Below are 23352 nucleotides of genomic sequence, written 5' to 3'. Positions count from 1 at the left end.
TTCCATTCAGCTCACATTCTTGAGCCCCTCAGCTAAGTTAGGGGCCGGGCCTGCCAAAAGATACAGCCCAGAGCTGGGGGAACTCGCAGTTTTGTGGCGTAAACAGAGAGTTTAGCCCAAGTTGTTGAGCTATGGGATGATTGCAGTCCCAGAAGCATATCCAAAATCCAGCGTTAGCCCAGAGGAAGGCGTGGGTAACTTTTGAGGGGAGAGGTGCCAAGTCAGGGGAGTCCAGAAAGATAGCTTTGAGTGACACATGACCTCTGAGCACGCAGGCCAAGGTCTACCTCCTCCCTGGAGTCTGATCTGACCGTTTCGCCATCCCTGGTCTCCCCTTCCGGGAACCAAACAGCACGTCTTTATGTTTTCTTGCCTTTCACAGATAACCTCTTAATTCCGCCTTGTTCACGATGGGTTTTCTTTTCTTTTCTTTTCTTTTCTTTTCTTTTCTTTTCTTTTCTTTTCTTTTCTTTTCTTTTTGTCCAGGGCCCCCTGTCTCAACTGGGTTTCAAGTTCCTTAGGGCATAGACCATTTCTGGTATTTTCTCTCCTCCAGAGGGTTAAGACAATGCTGAGCACCCTTGAATGCTTAAGAAACATTGATTGAGCGGGGCGCCTGGGTGGCTCTGTCCGTTAAGCGTCCGACTTCAGCTCAGGTCATGACCTCACGGTTTGTGGGGTTCAGGTCATGATCTCGCGGTTTGTGGGTTTGAGCCCCGCGTCGGGCTCTGTGCTGACAGCTCAGAGCCCGGAGCCTGCTTCGGATTCTGTGTCTCCCTCTCTCTCGGCCCCTCCCCTGCTCACACTCTGTCTCTCCCTCCTTCAAAAATAAATAAAGATTAAAAAAAGAAACATTGATTGAGCTGGTGACTGAATGGCTGTTGGAAAGTTTCGGAATTTGATAGCCAGTTCCAGGCGAAGTGTGGGGACACAAATGGGGGCACGATCGGCGAGAGGGACTGTGTTGCTGTGATGGGTACTTTCCATCAGAGAACCCGTGAAGCAGACCTTTCTCTGGATCAAGGGCAGGTGGGGAAGGTGGACAGCTTTTAAATTTCTCGTAAGCTGCCTTTCCATAACGTAATCTATGACCTAAGTGTAGTCAAACAGAGCTGTAAAATTAATTTCAAAGTCAAATATTGGGTCGAGGATTATGGGCTCTTTAGGGGTGATTAAAACTGCTGTTCTGCTTCATAATAAATAATAGAGGAGAGGAAGGAGTAAGACAGCATATTCTGTTCAAAGAGCCAAAAGGCCCAAAGAAGTGATATTTTCCCCACTACGGTTTCTAGTTTTAAGAGGAAAAAGAAAAGGCAAGTAAATAAGCTAATACTGAAATTACCTTTTAATATTAATTTTGATCATGGTGACAAATACACCTTATTTAAGCATACAAAGGTATCACATTAGTATTTTTTTTATAATAAAAAGCAGAGGCTCCCTTACCCTCAGCATGTTGCTTCCCTGAGTCCCAGTTTTCAGAGACAGGCATTTTGGACTCTTTCAGACATTTTCTGGTATTTTCCTCTGTAGTTTCAAGTAATATATTTCTTGACTTTTCCCCATTTTAGACCTATATTAACTTCCCACTATAGTAGAGGAGAATTTAATTTTTACATTTTATACACACTGGCACACATTCACAATCATTCTCCAATATAATATTTCACCTCTTTTGGATTCTTTAATACTCAGAATTTATGTTGATATGCCCCAGTAAATATTGTTAACTGTTATTCACAGATAAGCCTCAGAGTCTGCTATAATTACATTTCCTTTCATGTACAGTGTTTTCTTTTTCCCCCGGAGTTAATCACCCGGGTACATTTGCTCCGATTTTCAGGTGCCTCTCACCAAGTCCTCTGACTCCTTGTTAAACTCTTCCCAATGGAGGCAAGTACATTAAAAGGCTATCAGGTCATTTGTCCTTGTGGTGGCATGAACACAGGTATTCAGTGTCCTCCAACCTGTGGCCCCACCGTGAACTGAGAGCTCTCCAGGCCTACTGAACCATGTTGCCCTGGACATGATTGCCTTGGATTAGATGTTACCCGGGTCGCTTTTTGTTGGTTTACTTTCTTGTTTTGTTGAAGTACATCTTTTAAGTAGCTTCATGAGAAAGGGTCCATGGAAAATGAATTTGTTGAGATTTTGCCTATCTGAAAAAAAATGTCTTTGGCTTAGCCTCACATCCACATGGAAGTCATTTTCGTTCAGAATTTTAAAAGCATTGCTCCACAGACTTCTAGTTTCCAATGGGATTGGTGAGAAATCAGAATACCATTCTGATTCCTAATTTTTAATATTTTCTAGAAGCCTTTATGATCATCTCTTTATCCCTGATTTTGTCAAATTTCACCATAACTTATCTATTTTTTTTATTCAAATATTCTGGGCAGTCGGTCTACATTTTTTGGCGTCTTTTTAAATAATTTCCTCCTCTCCATTTTTTGCTCTGCTTTCTTTCTGGAATGCCAATAAATTTGGTGTTGGACTTCTTGCATTGCTTCTCTGGTTCTGTCTTTCCTCTCCTATTCTTTTTGTCTTGTTCTATTTCCTGGGAGCCTCCTTCAACCTCACTGTTCAAGCCTTCTATTGAAATATTCATTTCTGTTATAAATGTCTTAATTTCTAGAAGCGTTTCCCTACTCTCTGAATGTTTCCTTTTTATCTGGTCCTCGATCCATGGATGCAACATCTTCTCATTCTTCGAGTTTATAAACTTTAGTTTGAAGCTGCCTTCTGCTTTCTGCATTATTGCAGCTTTAGGACTTTCTGCATTTTTTCCCCCCTTTTATCTGTTTGCTTAATTAGATCTCTGGCATTTGGGTTAGAGGCTTTCCTCAAAAGTCGAAGCCGCTTGTCTTTCTCTTCACATTTAAGAACGGTGACATTTAAAGCTACTTGGGTGCTCTGGGTACATATTTATTACAATTCCTCCTTTTTTTTAAGTTTGCTTATTTTTGAGAGAGAGAAGGGAGGGAGAGAGGGGGGCAGAAGATTCGAAACTGTCTTCGCACTGACAGCTGCGAGCCTGATGTGGGGCTTGAACCCATGAACTGGAAGATCACGCCCTGAGCTAAAGTCCGATGCTCAACCAACTGAGTCACCCAGGCGCCCCTTGGTTATAATTCTTAAGAGCCGGGGTTCTGGACTTATGTAAACCTGTGTTCAAATGTTCTTTCCTCTTTAGCTCTGTGACGTTGGGCAACTGCCCTACCGTCTGTCCATTTCCTTCTATGTTAGAGATGGAAATCACCGTAATGCTCAGGCTAGTGCACCATGAGGCATTCTTGGCCTGCCCTTTCGGGACTCTAAAAGTGAGCACCTCCTTAATTCTTGTGGCCTAGGGTCCCGCTTGCCTCCGCCTTGTCCCAGCCCTCCTGAGGATCCCGCAACCTCATGTGGTAGCTTTGAGGATTCAGGCAGGATGTAATGCATCCCATCCTGGGAGGCTGGCCCAGAGCTGGCCTGTGGCAAATGCTCAGTAACTGTGAGCCGTTACTCCACATCAAGCAGCGTAAGATTTCTTGATATGAAACATTTATTTAATAGCCACTGAGCATTTGGTGCTATGGCTGTGAAGTCAGAAGATTACAAGAGAGAAGAAAAAAGGAGAGAGGATTAAGTGAAATGAGGTGAAGAAAGCATTATGGTGAGAAAAGCAGAGAAAACAAAAGGAGAATCATCACAACCTAACCAAGAAGGGCTAACCTAGCGGACAGAAAACTGCGTAAAGCAAATTACACAGACGCTGAAGCTTCAGGGGGCAGGGTTTCTAGGGGAAGAGAAATACCTTCATCATAATGAGGAATGAGTTAATAAGAAAAATCTGGAATCCCCGTCCCTTCTGAAACACAGAAGTGATTGCTTCTTCAAGGCCTTCCTGAAGGAAGAGAAGCAGCCTCCGGCCCGGGAGAGGATGATCTTTTACAATTTGTGTCCCCTTGATTTGAATACATGCCACTCACTGCTGCCGCTTTTCTGCCTTTTAATCGATCGTCACGCTTCTGGGCCTCTCGGTGATCTGAGTCAGGGGCAGGGCGAGTGTATAGGTCTGACACACAAATAAGCAAGCACTGCCGATTCCTTCCCTCCTTGAGATTGTGGGAAGTAAAATCTTTATGAAATAAAAACCTCTCTCTCCCCCTGCCCCATCCCTGGGCTCTCCCTCTCCCTCCCTCCCTCTCTTTCTCTCTCCAGACACCAGCGTGCAGTAAAAAACTAGGGGAAACTTAGAAAAATATGAAAGAGCCCATGGATATTGTTTTCCCCTCCAGACTCTTTGCTCTCCCCCGTTTAAGAACTCTGTGCTACTTGGACTCAGTTTGACCTACATGCCTAAGGTGATTATCCATAAACTTTTGTGGTTGTCCCAGCCTGATACTCCCCCTTGGGCCTAAATGCGGGGTGTGTGGCCTCCCTGGACATGGCTGTGGAACAGAAGCCATGGGCGCAGGAAAGCCGAGGCATGGTGGAGAGAGGGAGAGACCAGCCACCTCCCAGGCCTGCCTCAGGAAGAACCTGGGAGAAGGGAGAAGGGATGGCCTCAGCACTTCTATCACCAAACACAAAGGAGACATTTGATCACAAACCGTTTGACCTTTCTGGAATCCCGTTGTTTCTTTGTGCTTTGCTGGCATCTAGGGAAGTGACTGAAACACCAAATCTTTTTTTTTTTTTTAAAGTTTATTTATTTTTCAGAGAGAGTGAGAGAGAGGGAGGGAGCGTGCCTGCACATGTGGGGGAGGGGCAGAGAGAGAGGGAGAAAGAGAATCCCGAGCAGGCTTCGTGCTGTCTATGCAGAGCCCAACATGGGGCTTGATCCCATGAACCTTGGGATCACGACCTGAGCCGAAATCAAGAGTTGGGCACTCAACCGATGGAGCCACCCAGACAATCCCCCGCCCTCCCCCCCGCTCCCCTGCCCGGCCACATCTACTTTAAAATAAAAGCCCTACTGCAGGGGGTGAGGGAGGGTTTGTCTGCCCCTCAAACCTTTCCTGAGGGGCTCAGGCATCCTGGGAGGAGCTACCACTGCTAAGCCTGTGTGCCAGGAGGCGAGTGGGCCCTGTGCCCCGAGTGAGGGGGCCCTAATCCGATACGAGTAATGTCCTTATAAGACAAGGAAGCGATGCCAACAATGGGAGCACATAGAGGAAAGGCCATGTGAAGACTCAGGGAGAAGGCGGCCATCTACAAGCCAAGGAGAGACGCCTCGGGAGAAACCAAATCTGTCCACACCTTCATCTCGGACTCACGGCCTCCGGAACTGTGGGAAAATCAATGGTCATTCAGCCACCCAGTCTGTGGTATCCGGTCTCAGCCACCCCCGCACACCAACACGGACGGGATGAGAGGAGTCTCCTTAAACGCTCTTCTCATCTCATGATTTCCCAAGTGAAGTCAGCAGCAACGTCATCAACTGAGACAGAGACGTGGGGGACTGGAGAGCGAGGGAACGCGTGGAGCTGGGGACGTGGCTGGGTTTTCAGAAAGCCCGAAGGGCCCCCTCATATTTGAAGTAACACCAACTGGCCTGCTCCTCATCTTTTTGACTGTTCATGCTCAGTGTTGGGGGGGAGGGGGCGGGGGTGGGGGTGGGGTGGGGGCAGGTGTGGCGTTGACAGAAGGCTGAGCTCCACTGGGGCTGTTGGGTGAGTACCACAGTGCAAGAGAAGGGAGGGGGCTGATGTGCACGTGCGGAGTCATGACTGGCCACGGACTTTAAGCTGGGTGAGGGGAACTCGAGAAGATGACGGAGGGGAGGGACACTTGGGATGTGGTGAGATCGGTGTCTTTATAGGCCCTGGTCCGGTTGTGAAGAGGTGGGAATTGGGGTTCTGGAAGAAACGAGCAGAGCTGGGCAATTGGCAGGTGGTTGAAGAAACGGTCACAGAGGCTTTGCAATTCTTTGTTGTTTGTTTTTGGTGGTTTTTTTTAACATTTATTTTTGAGGCGGGGAGGGGCACAGAGAGAGGGAGACAGGGGATCTGAATCGGGCTCTGTGCTGAGAGCACAGAGCCCAACATGGGGCTCGAACTCACGAGCCTGGAGATTATGACCTGAGCTGAAGTCAGACGCTTCACCAGCTGAACCACCCAGGCGCCCCGAGGCTTTGCAATTCTTAATGACGGGAAGGTCCAGCAACTGGGAGTGAGAGGAAATCAAGGGACGAGAAGGGGGGTTAGAAGGACCAAGTCTGTGGAGACTGAAATCAAGAACTGTCATTGAGGAGGCTGAGTGACAGAAGCAGGTGCTGAATGGGAAGAAGTGAGGGGAGTGACCCTAGGCTCGGTGGATGGCCACACCTAGGCGTGGTCCGGTTGCATCAACTTCAACTCTGGGGGGGTGTCTAAGACCAATAAGTCTCGCAGATGACCCTGATGGGCATAGCCCGGGGGTCAGAAAGCTCGCGGATGACTGGCCAGAGTCACACAGCTGCCCCCAAAGCTGGCTGTGGCCCCGGGCATCCACACACTCACCGCTCATCCAGTCCTTCTCTGAGCCACTCCACCAGCACCTCCTGAGGGTCCAGGACGTGCCCTGCACAGTGCTGTACACTCTGGAAGGTCGGAGACAGAGATAAAGACGGGGCCTGGTGGAGCAGGGAAGAGGCTGAGCCCTTACCGCCCACCAGGGCACTGCCCCCGAGGGATGAGCTGCCTCCCCATCTCGGAAGGCGGGTGGTGAGGAGCTTCTCTCCCCGACCCCACACGCAAGCGCCCGCTCCCTCTGTCGCTGCGTTCGGGCACCCTAGTAAGAGAAGTCTGTTTAGGTTTTGCACTTGAAATGATACTTCCTGGCTTTCAGGAATATGCAGTTGATTTTCCCTTCCACCGTAGGCTTTTGATGACGTGAGTGGAGGGTGCCTGTCACTAAACATCCAACAAAAACTTCATCTGATTGAAACACGAAGAACCCGCCAGCACGCTGACATGTTACAACCTGAGTCAAAGCAGTTGAGGCACACCTACGCCCTTCCCCCGTCACCTTCCAGACCACCCTGCCGGGATTCTGAGAACCAAGTTCAGCTCCTGGTCCAGCTTCCAAATGTGGCCGGTACCCAGAAGAAGCAGTACCTTTGAGTAAGAAAAGCATAAGGCCATCTCCCTGTCCCAGAGCCACTTGACATTCTCTTTTCTGTGCATTTTCTGCCATCCAGAGACCTCAGCAGGGAGCCTTCCTGCCATCCTGCCCCATCCACTGTCAATCTCACACACACACACACACACACACACACACACACACACACACACCCCTTGCTTCTGCTACCTGGCTTCTTTTTTTTTTTTTTTTTTTTTAAATTTTTTTTTTTCAACGTTTTTTATTTATTTTTGGGACAGAGAGAGACAGAGCATGAACGGGGGAGGGGCAGAGAGAGAGGGGGACACGGAATCGGAAACAGGCTCCAGGCTCCGAGCCATCAGCCCAGAGCCCGACGCGGGGCTCGAACTCACGGACTGCGAGATCGTGACCTGGCTGAAGTCGGACGCTTAACCGACTGCGCCACCCAGGCGCCCCTGCTACCTGGCTTCTTGACATTAGGTGCCTGGCCAACTTGGGGAAGGCCTCACACAATCCCTGACTTCAGGACGGGGCCCAAGGTACAGTGCAGTGTGGCTCTGTGACTCAGAGGGTGGCAGGCCCTCCAGAGCCGAGGCCTCGTCGTGTTAGACATTCTATGTGTGGTAGTCAGGCTCTCGCTGGGGTGGGCTGCTGCATGAACAGTGATCAGCCACTTAGCAAAGGACTTTCCCAGTCCCAAAGCTTCAGAGGAAATGCCGCGGAACTCTAACCTTGGATTTAGCCCGCGTTATCTATGAGAACAAGGCTTGTCACCATGTTATCATGGGGAATGTCCTCAGTAATGGCTATAGATTTGGCCGTAGAGTCATCTTACGCACAGCAGCCTCGACTGCAGCCAGATGCCTCCTGTGACCCAGCGACAGGCCTCCAGAGTTCCAGAGAGGCCCTGGTCACTTCCTGCCAGTTTAGGGCCCCGTGAGAATAGAAAGGTGAGGACAGAAGCGAGATAGTTTGATGGCAGGATTTTTAGGGTTTGATGATGGATCCCACGTGGGGGGGGGGGGCCATGGGGAGATAGAGTCAAAGTTGGTGACAATAGAGTAGGAGCCCCCCGAAGTTCCCAGGACAGGGCTGCAGTGCGGTGTGGTAAGACACAGGCTGCGAGAAAAGTCTTCTTACCACACAGGACCCGTCTCTAGGAACCGAGTCAAGCTTAGATTGATTAAGGATTGCCTCCCCCTTCCTCCTCCCACACTTGCTCTCGGGAAATGGCCCCACCACCCCTGCAGTCACTCACGCCAGAAGGCTGGGAGTTATTCTCAGCTCCTGCACCCTCCCCACCCCCACATCCCATCCACATCCGATCTGTACCCTCTTCTCCATCGCCGGCGGCCCCAAGCTCGTTCAGCTCCTTTATTCCAGCAATAACTTGCCGGTTGGCTCCATTTTCCCTCCCTCTGATCTGTCTGTCTTGTTCCCATCAGAGGGACTTCTACAATGCAAGTCATGCCCTGCCATTCCCGGGCTTACCTCTCCTGTGGCATGTCAATCAAGTGCGGTCTGCCACACCTCAGCACTTCCCTCTCCCCTCCCAGGAATGCTCTTGCCTCCTCTCATCACCCAAAACAGCCAGCTGTCTGTTACAGACACTGGCAGTGTTCTTGGGTGGAGGTGTGGGGAGGGACCGAGCAGGACGTCTAAACTCGGGCCTCACTACTGGGGCTCCTGTACAATATCTCCGCTTAGGTGATTGCTGGCACGTCGGACTTAGCATGCCCCAAACCTCACCCTCAGTTCTGTCCTGCACCCCACCCCAAGCCTGCCCTTCCTCTAGGTCAACGGCACCTCCGCTAGGAGGTCACGCGAGAAACCTGGCTGGCTGTCCCTCGTGCTCATTTCTCTCCTCACACCCCGACATCCCGTCCGGCTTTCCTGCCGCACATTTGCCCACTTGTCCCCATCTCCACGCACTGCCCCCAGCATCCAGGCCAGGGCCTCCAGCCTGGGCACCCGGGTGGCTTCTGGACCCCCCCCCCCTTCATCTTCCCCCACTCTGACACGGTGGTCAAGGTCTTTTGTTTCTTTACAGCTTTCATTACTCCTCTCCTGAAGGACCCAAACGCGCACACACACGTCTTTTTCTTAAATGATATATATACTCTACACACGGCTCTGGAATTTCCTCCTCCTCCTCCTCCTCCTCCTCCTCCTCCTCCTCCTCCTCCTCTTCTTCTTCTTCTTCTTCTTGATTTATAGTTGGCATACAATGTTTCAGGTGTGCGAAACTTGCTTTTTAAAATTGACTATCTGTATATTTCAGAAACTGGCCCCCATCAGTACATAAAGAGGTCCCTGATCCCTACAGTTGTCCAGCATTATGCCGTGTGAATGACCACCATTTGCTCAGCCAAGCCCTTATTTGTTGATATTGATGGGTTATCAGTCACTTACTGATATCTAGGGTCTTTTTTTAATCTTGTGTAGTCATACAATGCCAAAAATGAATAATCTAGTAGATGATGATTTTCAAGCATTACATATACAGGATAAATTCATGGAAACAAAGTCACTGAGTCAAAGTAGTGCATTTTTTATTTTGATAAATATTGCCAAGTTGCTCCTCTTCAAACGTATAACTCCACCAGCAAGCTATGAGATTGTCTGTTTCCTCACACCTTTGCCAACCCCATGTGTTTTCAAACCTTAGTCTTTGCCAATCTGAGAGAATGATTAAAAAAACAAAGAAATCAAATCATCTCACCCTTTTTTTATATTTTTATTTTTTTTAATGATTATTTATCTTGAGAGAGAGAGAGAGAGACAGAGTGCGAGCAGGGGAGGGGCAGAGAGAGAGGGAGACACAGAATCCAAAGCAGGCTCCAGGCTCCGAGCTGTCAGCACAGGGCCCTACGTGGGGCTCGAATTCATGAACCATGAGATCATGACCTGATTCGAAGTCAGATGCTTAACCAACTGAGCCACCCAGGACGTCCCTAGAATTTTTTTTAATATTTATTGATTTTTGAGAGAGACAGAGACAGAATGCGAGTGGGTTAGGGGCAGAGAGAGGGAGGCACAGAATCCGAAGCAGGCTCCAGGCTCTGAGCTGTCAGCACAGAGCCCGACGCGGGGCTCGAACTCATAAACCATGAGATCATGACCTGAGCCGAAGTCGGACACTCAACAGACTGGGCCACCCAGGCACCCCTCTCACTCTCTTACTTAAAACTCTGTGGTGGCTTTGCACAGTGTCTCTGTGAAATCCCATCCCGGTCCTGGCCCACACCCTACTCTCCAGCCTCATCTCTTGCCTCTGCCGGAGGCATAGCTTTGTTCCAGGGCACATCTGCTTCTTTTCAGTTCCTGAAAAATTCCAAGTCCATCAGCAGCTCAGGCCCTTTGCACAAGCTGTTCCTGCATCCTTGCCTGAATCTTCCAGGTCTCCATGGCTACCCCCTTACGGGGGCTCTTTGACCACCGTTAAAAGTCGACGTCCTTGCTGTTCCTTATTATTGCACACTGTTTCCTCCATGTTATTTATCGCAGTCAGAATTGCTTGTATGTTTACTTTCCTTCCCCACCGGATTTTGAATTTCACAGCGCCTGGCTCACACTGGGTGCTTGCTCACTGAGAACGTGTTGAAGGAACGTATGAATAAATAAATGACGGAACATTTCTCCCTGACTTGCAGTGACATCAGGCTTTCCCCATATTCTGTCTCGTCCCATTGTGTGTCTTAAAGACTTTGTGCTTCTAAAGCTGGAAGGCTCCCCATGCTCAGGTGGCTGTACTTCCCAGGTGTCTTTAGCCAGCTAACTTCATTCTTTCAGAGCCTTCTGAAGGCAAAATGTGACTCACACCTAGGTCACAGCTGTCACAGGTGTGCCACGGAAGCAGATTAGAGGCCCCGTCAAAGACTTCTGTAGTTGCCCAAGCGGCTCTCAGGCTGCAACACGTTCTCTCAGGAAAAGAGACAGATTCCCGGGCTCGGGTGGGCTGATCAGATTTTTTCAAGTGAAAAACCTGCCTTGTACAGTGTGAGGTCAAGAGTCAAAGCGAGATGCAAACTTCGGAAATCCAAAGTGACACTTTACATGAGAAACAGAAAGCATGTGACATGCAACTTTTGTATGGGGTGAGGTGTACCCACCCCCAAATCCGTATGCTGAAGTCCTAGCCCCAGAATGTGAAATAGAGTTCTTCCAGAAGTAAGGTGAGGTTATACTAACGCAGCGTGGGCTCCAATCCAGTGTGACTGGTGTCCTTACAAAAAGGGGAAATTTGGAGACAGATGCAGGCAGGTACAATGCCATTGTGAAGATGAAGACAGAGGAACGCAAAAGAAGGCGGGCAAGCCGCCAGAAGCTAGAGGAGGATATGACGCAGATTTTCTTGTGCATCCCCCAGAAGGAACCAACCCTGCCGACGCCTTGATCACGAACTTCCAGGCCGCAGAACAGTGAAACGATCCATTTCTGTTAAGTCACTCAGGTTGTGGTACTTTGTTACAGCAGCCCCTGGAAAGCTTGTCCAACCGACGGTCATGTGAGGCTAACTTGGACAGCCGTATTCTGTGTGCCCAAAGTAAATTTATCCATTTCACCATCTAAATAACCTCAATCACAAGCATTTCCTTGTCTGAGTGGTAGGAAGAGCGTGTGGCTTGGGGGTGGGGGGGAGGTCCTGGGGTATAGTCCTGGTGCACATTCCCCATTCTGGCTTCAGTAGACGGTAAGGTGAGTGGCTGCACTAAATGATCTCTCCCTTCCCTCCCAGATGAATGCTCCATGGTTCTGTACCTCCCACACGCTTTCCCCCTGTGGGCATGGTTACCACCAAACAGTTTGCAAGGCTTAGGGAGCTCAGGCCAAAAAACCAGCAACTTAGATGTCAGAGGTAGGGCCATGGAGACTCTGCAGTTGGACTGTGGGAGCTATTATCCCGCATGCTTTCCCTTTCTGTCCGTTCCCACCGACAGAAGTGACTTCTCTTTTCCATTTGTGTGGAATTCAGCTTTAAACCATCTCAAGATGGCTCTGTCTACCTGGAGATCTCACCTGGGGATGTTATTCTTAGGAGTCACTTGGGAAACTGTGAAGGCATTCTTTGTTATCACCATGACATTGGGGGAGGGGTATCAGATTCATGGACAAAAGCCAGGGGTACTAAGGGTCCACAGTGTGCAGGGAAAACTTAAAACATTCTTGCAAAAAAACTCTCCCACCCAAATTTCAATGTCTCTGCTGAGAAATGCCCATAGGGTAGTATCGAGGAAAGAATAAGGACCTTGGTGTTAAGCAATGTTTCAGTGACCTATTGCCATGTAACAGATCACCCTAAAACTTCATGACATCACATAATAGTCTTAATTATTCTCTTTCACAGTTCCGTGGGTTGACATGCCAGCCGGGTGGTTTCACTTGGCATCTCTCATGCAGTTGTAGTCAGATAGTGACCGGAGTCAGATGAAGGTTCACATGGGCTGGAGGTCCAAGACGGCAGCTCACTCACACGGTTGGCAGTTGATGGCAGTTAAATGGCCCACATGGCCTCTCCATGTGGCTTAGGCTTCTCCTAGGATGAGGCTGCTTTCCAAGAGAGAGTGTGCCAGAGGGAATATCCCACAAGACCGAAGCAAGAGGTGCAAATCTTCTAATGATCAAGACTGAGAGGTCACCAAAACTCACTCACGGCATTATATAGGTCAAAGCTGATGCAAGACCTGCCCAGACGCAAGGGGGTGGAGAAATAGACTCCGTCTTTTGGTGGAGGAGTGGAAGAAGAGCATGAGGGATTAGTCCATCTTTGAAAACATAATCTACCACAGGGGACTTGGCATCAGGTCCTGCCTCTACCACTTACTGTATCAATGGCTTCCATTAACTCCTGAGTTTCAGTGTTTTCCTTGAAAGCATAGGATAACATGGTAGCAAACTTGCTAAGGTGTCTTGAAAGCCTATGGACACGATCGCTAGTTGTTACTGTTGGTGTTTTCATATTAGTAGGAATAAACGGTCCCAGTTCCAGAAATTCTCCTAACGGCTATGCATATACCTGACGCTTTGTGTTTGCTGACTTTATCACTGAGGGATTTGAAGGTGTGCGTTTGTAAAGCCATCATTGGACCAACACAGGTCCAGTCTTCTTTCCTTTTTTGGATTTTTAATTTTCATTTATATTTTATCAAAATACACCATCTGTGAAAGTCCCTTGACCTCCTTCCTATCTCATCTTTCTTTTGTTCCCCAGAGGCAACCACTTGCAACATTCATAGCTTTTTTTTTTTCTTCCTTTTTTGGTATTTACATTCATGTTTTTGGATAATAGGCACACGTAGTTCTCTCTCTCTTGAGTCATCTATTTTAAATATTTTCCACTATAGTAAGTGAACGTTTTAAATCATTCACCCCTCCCCTTCCTGTGCTTTCTCTCTTCCCAACATAATTGTTTATTACTTTTTGGTTCAATCCACACACAGTGTTTTCATTATTATGATTATGTAAAATAAACATTGTTCATTACTGAGCCAAGTAGTGAACTGAGATTTTGTTTTGTTTTTCTCAACGTTTTCTTCTTTCTGGAGTTGATAATTCCTTTTATTTTGCATTTGTTTTGTTTCCTTAAATATCTAAGTCTTTCCATAGTTCCAACAGCTCTGCAAACTGATTCATTATACAATCCTTTTTAGATCTCAAATCTGTCAATAATCAGAATTTCCTAGAGAAATTTTTGTTGGAGTTCTCAATGTTCTTCTCTAATCTAAACTGGTTGGTTCCTAGGCCTGCCCCACCACTGTCATTCTGGGACTTTCCTTCATCCGCATCTTGGAAATTCCCTTTCCCCTCTGCATTGTTGGATCATAAGCCTTCTTCCTCTTTCTTGGTTACTCCCTCATCATGGAGCATCTTCCATTGGCTTCCCAAGAAAGGGTACATCAGATGTCAACTTATTTGTATTTTGTGTGTTTGAAAATGTCCTTGTTTTGTCCTCATACTTATTCAATAGTGTGGCTGGGAATAGAAATCTAGGCTGAAAATAATTTTCCCTTGGGATAATGAAAGTATTTTTCCAATGTCTTCTTACTTCCAATGCGACTATTGAGAAGTCCAATCCTATTCTGACTCTTGATCTTTTATATGTAACTTTTTAGTTTTCTCTTTGAAAACTCTTAAGACCTTTTTATCCCTAGATAAATCAAATGCAAAATATAAAGGAATTATCAACCCTAGAGTTCTGCGGTGTCACAATGGGGTATCTTGGTCTAGGTCCGTTTTCAACTCCTGTGCTAGGCATGTTAGACAAGACCCGTGTCCTTCAGTTCCAGGGCATCTTTTTGTATTATTTCCTTGATAATTTCCTTACCATCACTTTTCTCTATTCTCTTTCTGAAACTACTTTTACTGGGTGTCGACCCTTCTGAATTACTCCTCTAATTCTCTTTCTTACTCATATTGCTGTTCTTTTGTTTGCTTTCATGGAAATTTCTGTAACTCTATCTTCCAATGCTGGTGCAGAATTTTTGAAATTTTCATTTCGTATTTCTGATTTCCAAACACACTTTCTTGCTTTGATTATCCCTTTTTCATCACATCCTATGGATGCAGGATTTTCTCTTCTGCCTCTAAAGATATCAAATATACTTTATTTTCAGTGTCTGCTGCTCATTCATCATTTCTGCTTCCTTCATAGATCCTTTTGTCTTCCTGTTTGATTATTGTATTCTCTGTCACGTTGGATGCTTTCCTCTCTGGTGATTGTTGACTGCCGCTCGGATTGGATTTAAGGAAGAGGCCCTAAAGAGCTGATTGAAGTTCTGTATACATGGATGGGATTTATTGTAGGGTGCTCAGGTAGGCAATGACTTTTTCACCAGGAGCCTCCAAATGTCAACATGTATAGGTCTTTTTCCTGGATTGGGTTGGTTTCTGCAGGAAAGAATCTTTCAATCTCCTGCCCTTGTCGGTCTTAGGCTAGGAGGGGGAAGAGGCAGGGGAGAAGGGCTCATTTAGTGTGCAAACTTTCACCTGACACCAGCTTCCCTCTGTATCTGATGTCGGTAGCACAAAGTCTCTCTGATTCAGTTTTTCTGGAAAATAACTCTCCTGTCCCAGGCAGGAGCGGGAGTCAGGGTTGGGACCTGCAAGTCTATCTGCCTCTTATAAATATTTCTAAATAATCTCTCTCTTTTCAGGCCCCACACCATCCCCTTTTACAGACTTGTCAAGGTTCTATGGAACAGTAGAAACTTACCCCTCTTTGAGCTGTGTTACCCTGCCCCCCGGCACTCCGTTTGGACTTTCCTCCTTCCTGCCAATTCCTTCACCGGTCCAATGTCTTTATACACTGCAGTTCAAGGTTACATTATGTCTCCCATCATGTAAGAAACCTTTGTGGAGAGGTCGGAACTTGCTCTACCCACCATCTTGAAACTGATGGTCCTGGCAGCCCAGAAGTCACTGCTGGGAAAACCTGCCTTTTGTGTCAACCTCAAATCAACAAAGCCTCTGTGCAGCATCTGGAAGGGCTCGAAACTCTAAGGATGATAACAGCCGCAACAACAATGGCCATTTTTCGTAGGGCTATGTGCCACTTTGCATAATCCTCACTACAACCTACAAAGTGAGTGTGATTATCCCCCATTTACCCAAGAGGAAACTGAGGCCCGGCAAGCTTCAGTAACTTGGCCCAGTGTATCCCTTTGATAAGTGGCAGGGTGAGGATTTGAATCCAGTCTGGGTGGCCCCAAATTGCCTCTCACAACCAAAGCCTTACAAGTCCACCTCAAGTCACCCAGCGAGTGGCCCTTAAATCTTGGGTATCAGTCCGGACCCACACACTAGTATGCTTCAGCGCTTAAAAGCTGGGGTGCATCGTCTCCTGGTGCAAACAAGTCCCCATGGAATACATGTTCCGTTCAGCCGTTCGCCTCTTGTGTTTGAGGTGAGCCCTTCAGGTGAGCAGACCTTGGATCTGCCGCGTGCAGCCGCGAGCTGATTTGAAAAGCACCCAGTTCAATAGGACGACTAATGAGACCAGCCGCCCTCCCCCTGCTTCGACTCCCGCGGATCTGATCGCGGAGCTGCCTCGGGAGCTGGCGTCACCATGGTGATGGTGGCGGTAGCCGGTGGCGGAGGGAGGTGGGCGTGGGGGAGAGGGAGCTGGGAAGAAGCCTCCTGCAGCGGATGGGACCGAAGGGTTCCTTTGAAGAGCTGGGGTGGGGGTGCGGCCGTGGGGGCGGGGCTGCGCCCACCTGCCTCGCCCGGCTCCCCGGGGCTCACGTTCCCACCTCTACCCCTGACTCACCATGCAGGTGACTCACAGCACCTGGGGTGTAAGCCAGGCAGAGGAGGCGCACAGACGCTCAGGGTGCGCACTGAGCTCCAGGGGGTGGGGGCAGGGCAGCATCTGGAGGAGACCACCCCCCGAGGGACCTGAGCTTCCCTTGGCCAGGGTTGGGAAGGTGACACTGAGGGCCCACTCTGCTGGCCTCTGACCCGACCCTACCTTCGACTCCACCATGTCCTGCCTGGTCCCCGAGCCAGTGTCATACCCATTGACACTGCTTGAACCAGAGGGTGAAGAGGCCTCTGGGCTCATGGCTTTCCGTGGGCTGGGTGCCCACGTACATAGCCAGTGTCCCCTGAAAGCCAGTCCCTTCTCCGGTCCCTCTACGGGTTTCCCGCCGCCTGCAGCACAAAGACAAGACTGAAAGCAGCTGACACACACAACCTTCCCCTGCAGCCCTGAATCCTACCTCTGTCCCGCCCCCCCCCCCCCCAACGCTCTGCCCTGGGCCACACGGGCCCCCTTCCGTTCCCTGCAGTTTCCTCATCACGCCCTGCCCTCTGTCCGGCCAGACGGCCCCCTCCCTGCTTGTGCCCCTTCTGGAGTCCTCTCAAACACCACTTCCTCAGGAACGTCTGGCTTGGCCTCTCAGATCAGTCACTCCTCCCCTGAGGCTCCCGTGAACCTCTTCTTTGCAGCGATGGTCACAGCTGCCATGTCTTCATGGGATGTCTCCCCCTTCCTGCTGGACTGGAAGGGCCAGGGAAGAGCTAACGTTTCCCGCAGGAAAGGAAGCTTTCCTTGAGTACCCGGCCTCAGGGTGGGGTACCCGCCATTCGCCTCATGTTTCGGAGCATTTGCCTTCTTTCCCACAGCCATCAGCCCTGGTTCCTATGTCACTCAGGATCCTGTGCCCCTAAGGCCCCCCCCCCCCCCCCCCCCTTGCAAGGGTTTTGTGAGAAAGGCCAGGAGTGGCGTCTGGGGCCAAGCTCCCCTGCATGCGGGTGGCGGGGCTCCCAGCTGGGGCAGATGGAGAAGAGTGGAGGTTTAAGAGGCCCTTCTCTGAAGTGGGCAGAGAGGCTGGTACCTCTCAGCCCTGCAGCCCCAGCCCAGATCCTTGCAAAGGGCTCCAGGGAGTGAGTCACCTCTGATAAACCCAGGCAAGAGGGATTTTGATAAGACAGAAGGAAGGGTGTTTACACGTGGCCCTTTGATATCAGGCGAGTCTGTGGTGTGGGAGGCCAAAGAACATCCTTTAGAAAGTGGGAGAAGTCCTGCTAGGAAAGAGAGGGGAGGCAGAGTAACTGGCTGCCTCCAACCCATATGTCCTTGAACTGATTCTAAAAGGGATCTGAGTCAGTCCTCCTAGAGAAAGGTGTCTGACTACATAATGTGAATCAAATGCATTCTCGAGCTGTATGACTTTGAGTAAATCATTTTACTTCTCTGCTTGATAAACTGCCTGAAAGCCAACTCAGATGATCTATTGAGGACCTTTTGACTCTAATAAATATTTATGGATCCCTTAGCGTCTCCTTTGGCACGTACTTGAATTTGAGTCTCAAGTCTAGCATTCCCTGGTTTTCCACCTCTGTAAAACGGAGCCTAATCACAGGGCTGTGTAGGCCTCCAGCCTGGTGCCCTAATCCTGGGAGGAAGGGGCTGGCTATTCTTTCGTTACTGTTCCTCCCTTTCCTCACCTCCCAAGGAGTGTGGAATGAGCGGCCGCAGGTGTTTGGAGACCGTACATGACGTTTCTGAAAGGAAGCTCCCGGCTTGTTAAGAATGTGCCAGAGAGCCAAAAGATTGCTCCTATACTCTTCTGTGAGGCCTTGTTCCTGACAAACGGGTACTACTTCGAGAGCCAGCAGAACTGGGGAGCCCATCTGAGCAGAGGAAAGGGAGACAGAGTGGGGGCGGGGGGCCCTGTTCAGAGGCCAGCCCATAAAACCTTCTAGAAGACTAGAAGAGATCTTGGAGGTGGCCTGCCCCACCCTCCTGGTGCGACATACAAGGAAACAGGTTCACAGAGGTGAGGTGAACCCCCCAGGATCATCCGGAAAACAGGTGGTAGAGGTGGGTTGAGAGCCCAGGTCTCCTGCCGCCGGGGAGAGATTGCCTTTGGACTTTAGTCACCCATTGCAAGTTCTTTTGAAGCCTAGGGCCCTGCTCATTTCCATCAAGGATTAACAGGGAACTAAGGTATAAAGTCCAGGGGGTTGGAGCTAATTTTCTGAGCAGTGGCTTCCTTTGAGCTTATGAGCTTATACACAGAGTACAGCAAAACGTAGTAACAGATCAACAGTGAAGACTGGCTTATCAGTCATGAAAGGTCATTCCTAACTCTTAAGTTTCTATTTGATTAGTTGGTTTGTTTTTAATATTAGCCAAAGGTAATCATTCATCTATGGACCTCTTGAGACTCAGACAGTGTATCAAAGAGCTCACTAAATTGGCAATAGATACTGTGATGAGAAGGAATATCATGGTTACTCAGGACCCAGGATGGGGCAGCCCACACATCTGCATCACTGCCTCCCTGCAAAGGCCCAGGGAGGGACCACCACATGTGACTGATGAGGAGTGCTGAGTATAAATCTCCTAGGAACACCCTGAAATAAACCAGTGTCCAATGAAACCATGGAGGAAGCAGAGTTAGACGGGGCAGAGTTTCCACTTGTTTACCAGAGACTAGAGAAGGACCCGCAGGGTTCGAGTCCTCATCTCCTGGAGTAGGAGCAGGACTCTCTGGGTCTTTCTCGCCCTGTGATAGAAGGAAGTGGAAAAGTTGTATTTGTCGGGTCCTGAAGAATATGATATGGTCTCCCGGGTAACAACCTCCAGCCCAGGGCAGGAGAAAGGGGCCCACTCTGCCACCCAAGGGTAGCCCTACAGGCCTTGACTTCCAAAACCACAGGTGGTGCCCAGGGCAAGGAGTGGCAAGGAGATAAGGAGGAAGAAGATGGGGTCCTGGGGGCTGGGAGGTCCCTGCTGTCATAAAGGTTGGATCTGCAAGTACCTGGCACAGCCTGTCAGAGACAACTGGACATAGAGAGGGAGATTCTGTTCAAAAAACTCCAGAGAAAGTCCCAAGTTTCCTTCCAGGCTCTGACGAGGCACGAGGACCATGTTGCCAACAGATCTTGGGGGACGTGGAGCAAAGAGGGAGTGAACCAAACTGTAGAATATAGAGTGTCCAAGTTAAGAGGACACACCCAGGAATAAGGCAGCCCGGTTGGAGTCTCAGCTTGTGCACTTACTAGAGGTGTAACAGGCATTGGGTAGATGTCTAAAGCTTGGTTTTCTCAACTGGAAAAAATTGGGACAAGGATACTCACCTAATGTTGATTAAATGACATCAGACATGGAAGTACGTATCACAGCATCTGGTACATTAGAGTAAGTGCTTGTATTGGTTATCTGTTGCTGCATAACAAATTACCCCCAGACTTAGTTACTTCAAACAACAAACATTTTCCTTATTTTATTTTATTTTATTTTATTATTTTAATATTTACTTATTTTTGAGAGAGAAAGAGAAAGAGCACGAGCAGGGGAGGGCCAGAGAGAGAGGGAGACACAGAATCTGAAGCAGGCTCCAGGCTCTGAGCTGTCAGCACAGAGCCTGACTCGGGGCTCGAACTCATGAACCGTGAGATCATGACCTGAGCTGAGGTTGGACGCTTGACTGACGGAGCCACCCAGGCACCCCACAATAAACATTGTCTACCCACAGCTTCTGTGGGTCAGGAAACTGGGCACAGCTTAGCTGGATGCTTTTGCCTCAGGGTCACTCAAGAGATTATAGTCAAGCAGTTGGCAAACAGGTCTCATCTGCAGGCTGGGCCGAAGCAGGGAAGGGACACACCCAGGCTCACTAACATGGTCGTTAGCAGGCCTCAGTCCCTCAGCATGTGGTCCTCTACACGGGACTGCCTCATGACATAGCAGCTGGCTTTCTTCGGGGCACCCAACCCAAGAGAAAGCAACAGCAAGAGAGAAAGTGTTCAAGGAAAAAGCCACGGTCTTTGAATAGTCTAATCTCGGAAGGTACCCCATTACTTCAGAGACATTCTACTCATTCTATTCATTAGGTCAATAGATCCAATCCATACTCAAGGAGAGAAGTCACACAGAGCATAAAGATCAGAAGGCGGAGAGTAAAGACCATCTTAGGAAATGTCTATCACAGTGTTTAATATTACCTATTTTTATTATTCCACAAGTTTCCACGTCTGTGTTTTGTCGCTGCTGTTCTTTCCACCAGAAAGGCCTGCTTCCAAATCTTTACATTTTCCAGTCCTACCCATCTTTTAAGGCCAGACTCCAATGGTACTTCCCTGACGCCTTGATTACCGCCACCTTGCAGGAAGCAGTTGTTTTCTTCTCTGAAGGGGGGGGGGGGGGGGGAAGAGTTTGATGGGAGAAAGTGACAAAGTACAGCTCTTTTGTGCTCCAGATAAATGCAATGACACCTAAATGAGAAGGACCAAGGTAACTCAAACACATTCCGTGTACTTTTTCTCAACAACAGGCCATCGGTTTTGGCATTCTGGGTCAACGAGGCTACCGGCTCTGTTAGACTCTGGCAGAAACTGCTTGCATATTTCTGCTTGTTCTGGGCTGGCTGAGCTCCTACCCGTTTGCTGACCCTTAGGACTAGGCTTTGCTAATAAAGGTGATGTGGGTCAAAAAAAATAAAGGGCTTTCTGTAGGTAGGCTCCAGCACTCCAAGCAATGTACAAACACAGAGCCTGCTGCCTACCATGGAGATAAATCATTTGGCAAATAAATTGAACCGTGGTGGTTTGTTCTTCTGTGATTTCCCGTGTAGGCTTGAAAACTCCATCTCCCAACAAGGTTCTATTAGGCCTGAACAGAGCCTTATCCCACACCAAAATACTCTTCTCTAATGATCCAGGCATCGCAAAACAGGAGGAGCTGCCATAGGGTTTCCTTGGGGGTCATGGGCTGCTAAGAAAGAGACAAAACCAATGCAGCGAATGTGGCTTATGTGGAGTCAAGGATCCAAATGAAGCCAATTCAGCCACAGCCTGGAAAAGAGGGACATCAGGTCAACTCAGGAAAAGGGAAGGAAATTCACATGTATTATCCAACTGTTGTATGCCAGACCGGGCAGTTAATATTCATGGCCTTATTGAATCATCAGGAAAGCCTGGGGAGGGAGGGGGGTATTTCTCCCCATTTTACAGGTAAGGAAACTGAGGTTCAGTGAGGTGAATTGGCCCACCCCAGTTTATATCACCAGTAGAACCCAAGACTGCTGGACTCAATGCCTGTGTTTGTTCCATGATCCCCTCTTACAAATGACAGTGGAAGGACAAAGGGAAAGGCAGGGCTTTAAGACAAGCTAACTAAAGTAACTCTAAAAATAGCTATTATAGACCAAACATAAAGCTGCATTTAGTTCTCCAACCTCCCAAATCAAATTGTAGCAAGGCTTCCTTTGCTGTTCCTGAGTTGGAAAAAAGCTGTCTTCTACAGTGACAACCTGGGGGAGAGGGCAGGAAAGAATACTTAGTGTGATTATTAACATTACCCCCCCCCAGTCCTCTGCCCCATTACCACCCCATCTTTATCAGAAGATACGTATTAAAAGTGATGACACAACCAGAGAGTTAGCAGGATGGAAAATCTAAATCTAATTATCAGCTTGCATTCTTGTATGAACTCTTCCCTTCTCCCCTTACTCTTTCTTACTCCTACTTTCTGTTCTTTTAAGATTGGGCCCACTGTCCTGTCCCAAAGGAGATGCCTGCCAAAAGGAAGTAGAAGGCTCAAGTCAAGAGAAGACACAGGACTGATTCAAGGCTGTGCGGTAAGAGCAGCCCCAAATGGTTGGTGCCAATCCCTCTCTGCTCACCTCAGCTTGATGACATGGAAAGGTTTAAACGTCTGTTGAGTCTTTCGCGGGATGTGGTTATTGAGAGACTGGGAGCTCTAAAGAGCCCACTCAAGACAAAGAGCATGTGTCCTGTGATCTTCTCAATAAATTAGCACCAATTCTCTGCCAAGCACTGGGCTAATAGGTACAGTGGGACTCAACTGTGTGGAGACTCAGACCCTGTCCTCCAAAGATCTAGAATTCTGCAAGAGAGGTATAATGTGCAAATGTTGCTTAAAAATAAGACCACATGTCATAAATGCCATTAGAAAAATAGAATCAAATTAATATTCCTTAAAAATGAAGGAAATCCTGATACATGCAACTAACTTGAATGAGCCTTAAGGACATTATTCTAAGTGAAATAAGCTAATTGCAAAAAGACAAATACTGTATGATTTCACATATGATTTTCACTTATTTGACTACCTAAAGTAGTCAAATTCATTGAGATGAAAAGTAGAATGGTGGTGGTCAGTAGAACGGGGTGGTGATGCTTAATGGGTACCGAGTTCCAGTTTTGCAAGATGAAAAAGTTCTGGAGATTGGCTGCACAACAATATAAATACACTTAACAGTATTGAACTGTATGCTGAAAAATGTTTAAGATGGTAAAATTTATGTTATGTGTATTTTGCCATGACTAGATATAAAAACAATTAATGGAAAAAAACTGCTAGGGACCTACAGAAAACGAAGCAACTGTATATGTAACTAGAGATACCCAGGAAGTCTTCGTGGAGGAGGAGGCATTTGAACTGAGCCCCTTTTAGAACAGAGAGGCTAAAACCTGGACAGGAATAGGGCATTCCAGGTGAACAGAGCAGCGGGAGCAAAGGCACACCTTTAAAAAAATAATAAATCCAGAAATTTCTCTCTTCCATTGCATCAACTCTTAACAGACATTTTTCCAGTGATCAAACTGCTGGAACCTGTATCTGTGACTCTCTCCTGTGACATCTCAGCAAGGCCAGGCTCTCCTGCTTCTCCCTCCCTTCATCTCTCTCCCTCTTTCTGTGCATGCCTCTTCCTGCCTCTTGTTCTCCCTCTCTCCCTGGTGTCTTTTGAACCTTCTAAAATGAAATCCTCGACAAAGGTTTGCTTTCAGCCCAGAATTAACCTTCCTTGAGGT

General features: G+C 48.2%; 1 long non-coding RNA gene across 1 annotated transcript in view; it reads left to right on the top strand.

Annotated features, from left to right (window-relative positions):
* LOC131494379 (uncharacterized) overlaps window positions 1-23352 on the top strand; it is a 79446-nt gene that overhangs the window by 17410 nt on the left and 38684 nt on the right. The window contains exon 2 of the long non-coding RNA XR_009253354.1: window positions 22059-22154. This is a non-coding gene — a long non-coding RNA (uncharacterized LOC131494379). The remainder of the gene's footprint in view (window positions 1-22058; window positions 22155-23352) is intronic.

The sequence above is a fragment of the Neofelis nebulosa genome, chromosome 14 (genome assembly GCF_028018385.1).
Source record: "Neofelis nebulosa isolate mNeoNeb1 chromosome 14, mNeoNeb1.pri, whole genome shotgun sequence".
In the NCBI taxonomy this organism is placed as follows: domain Eukaryota; kingdom Metazoa; phylum Chordata; class Mammalia; order Carnivora; family Felidae; genus Neofelis; species Neofelis nebulosa.
The sequence above is the reverse complement of the archived record's forward strand: the minus strand, read 5'-3'. Positions and strand labels throughout refer to the sequence as shown.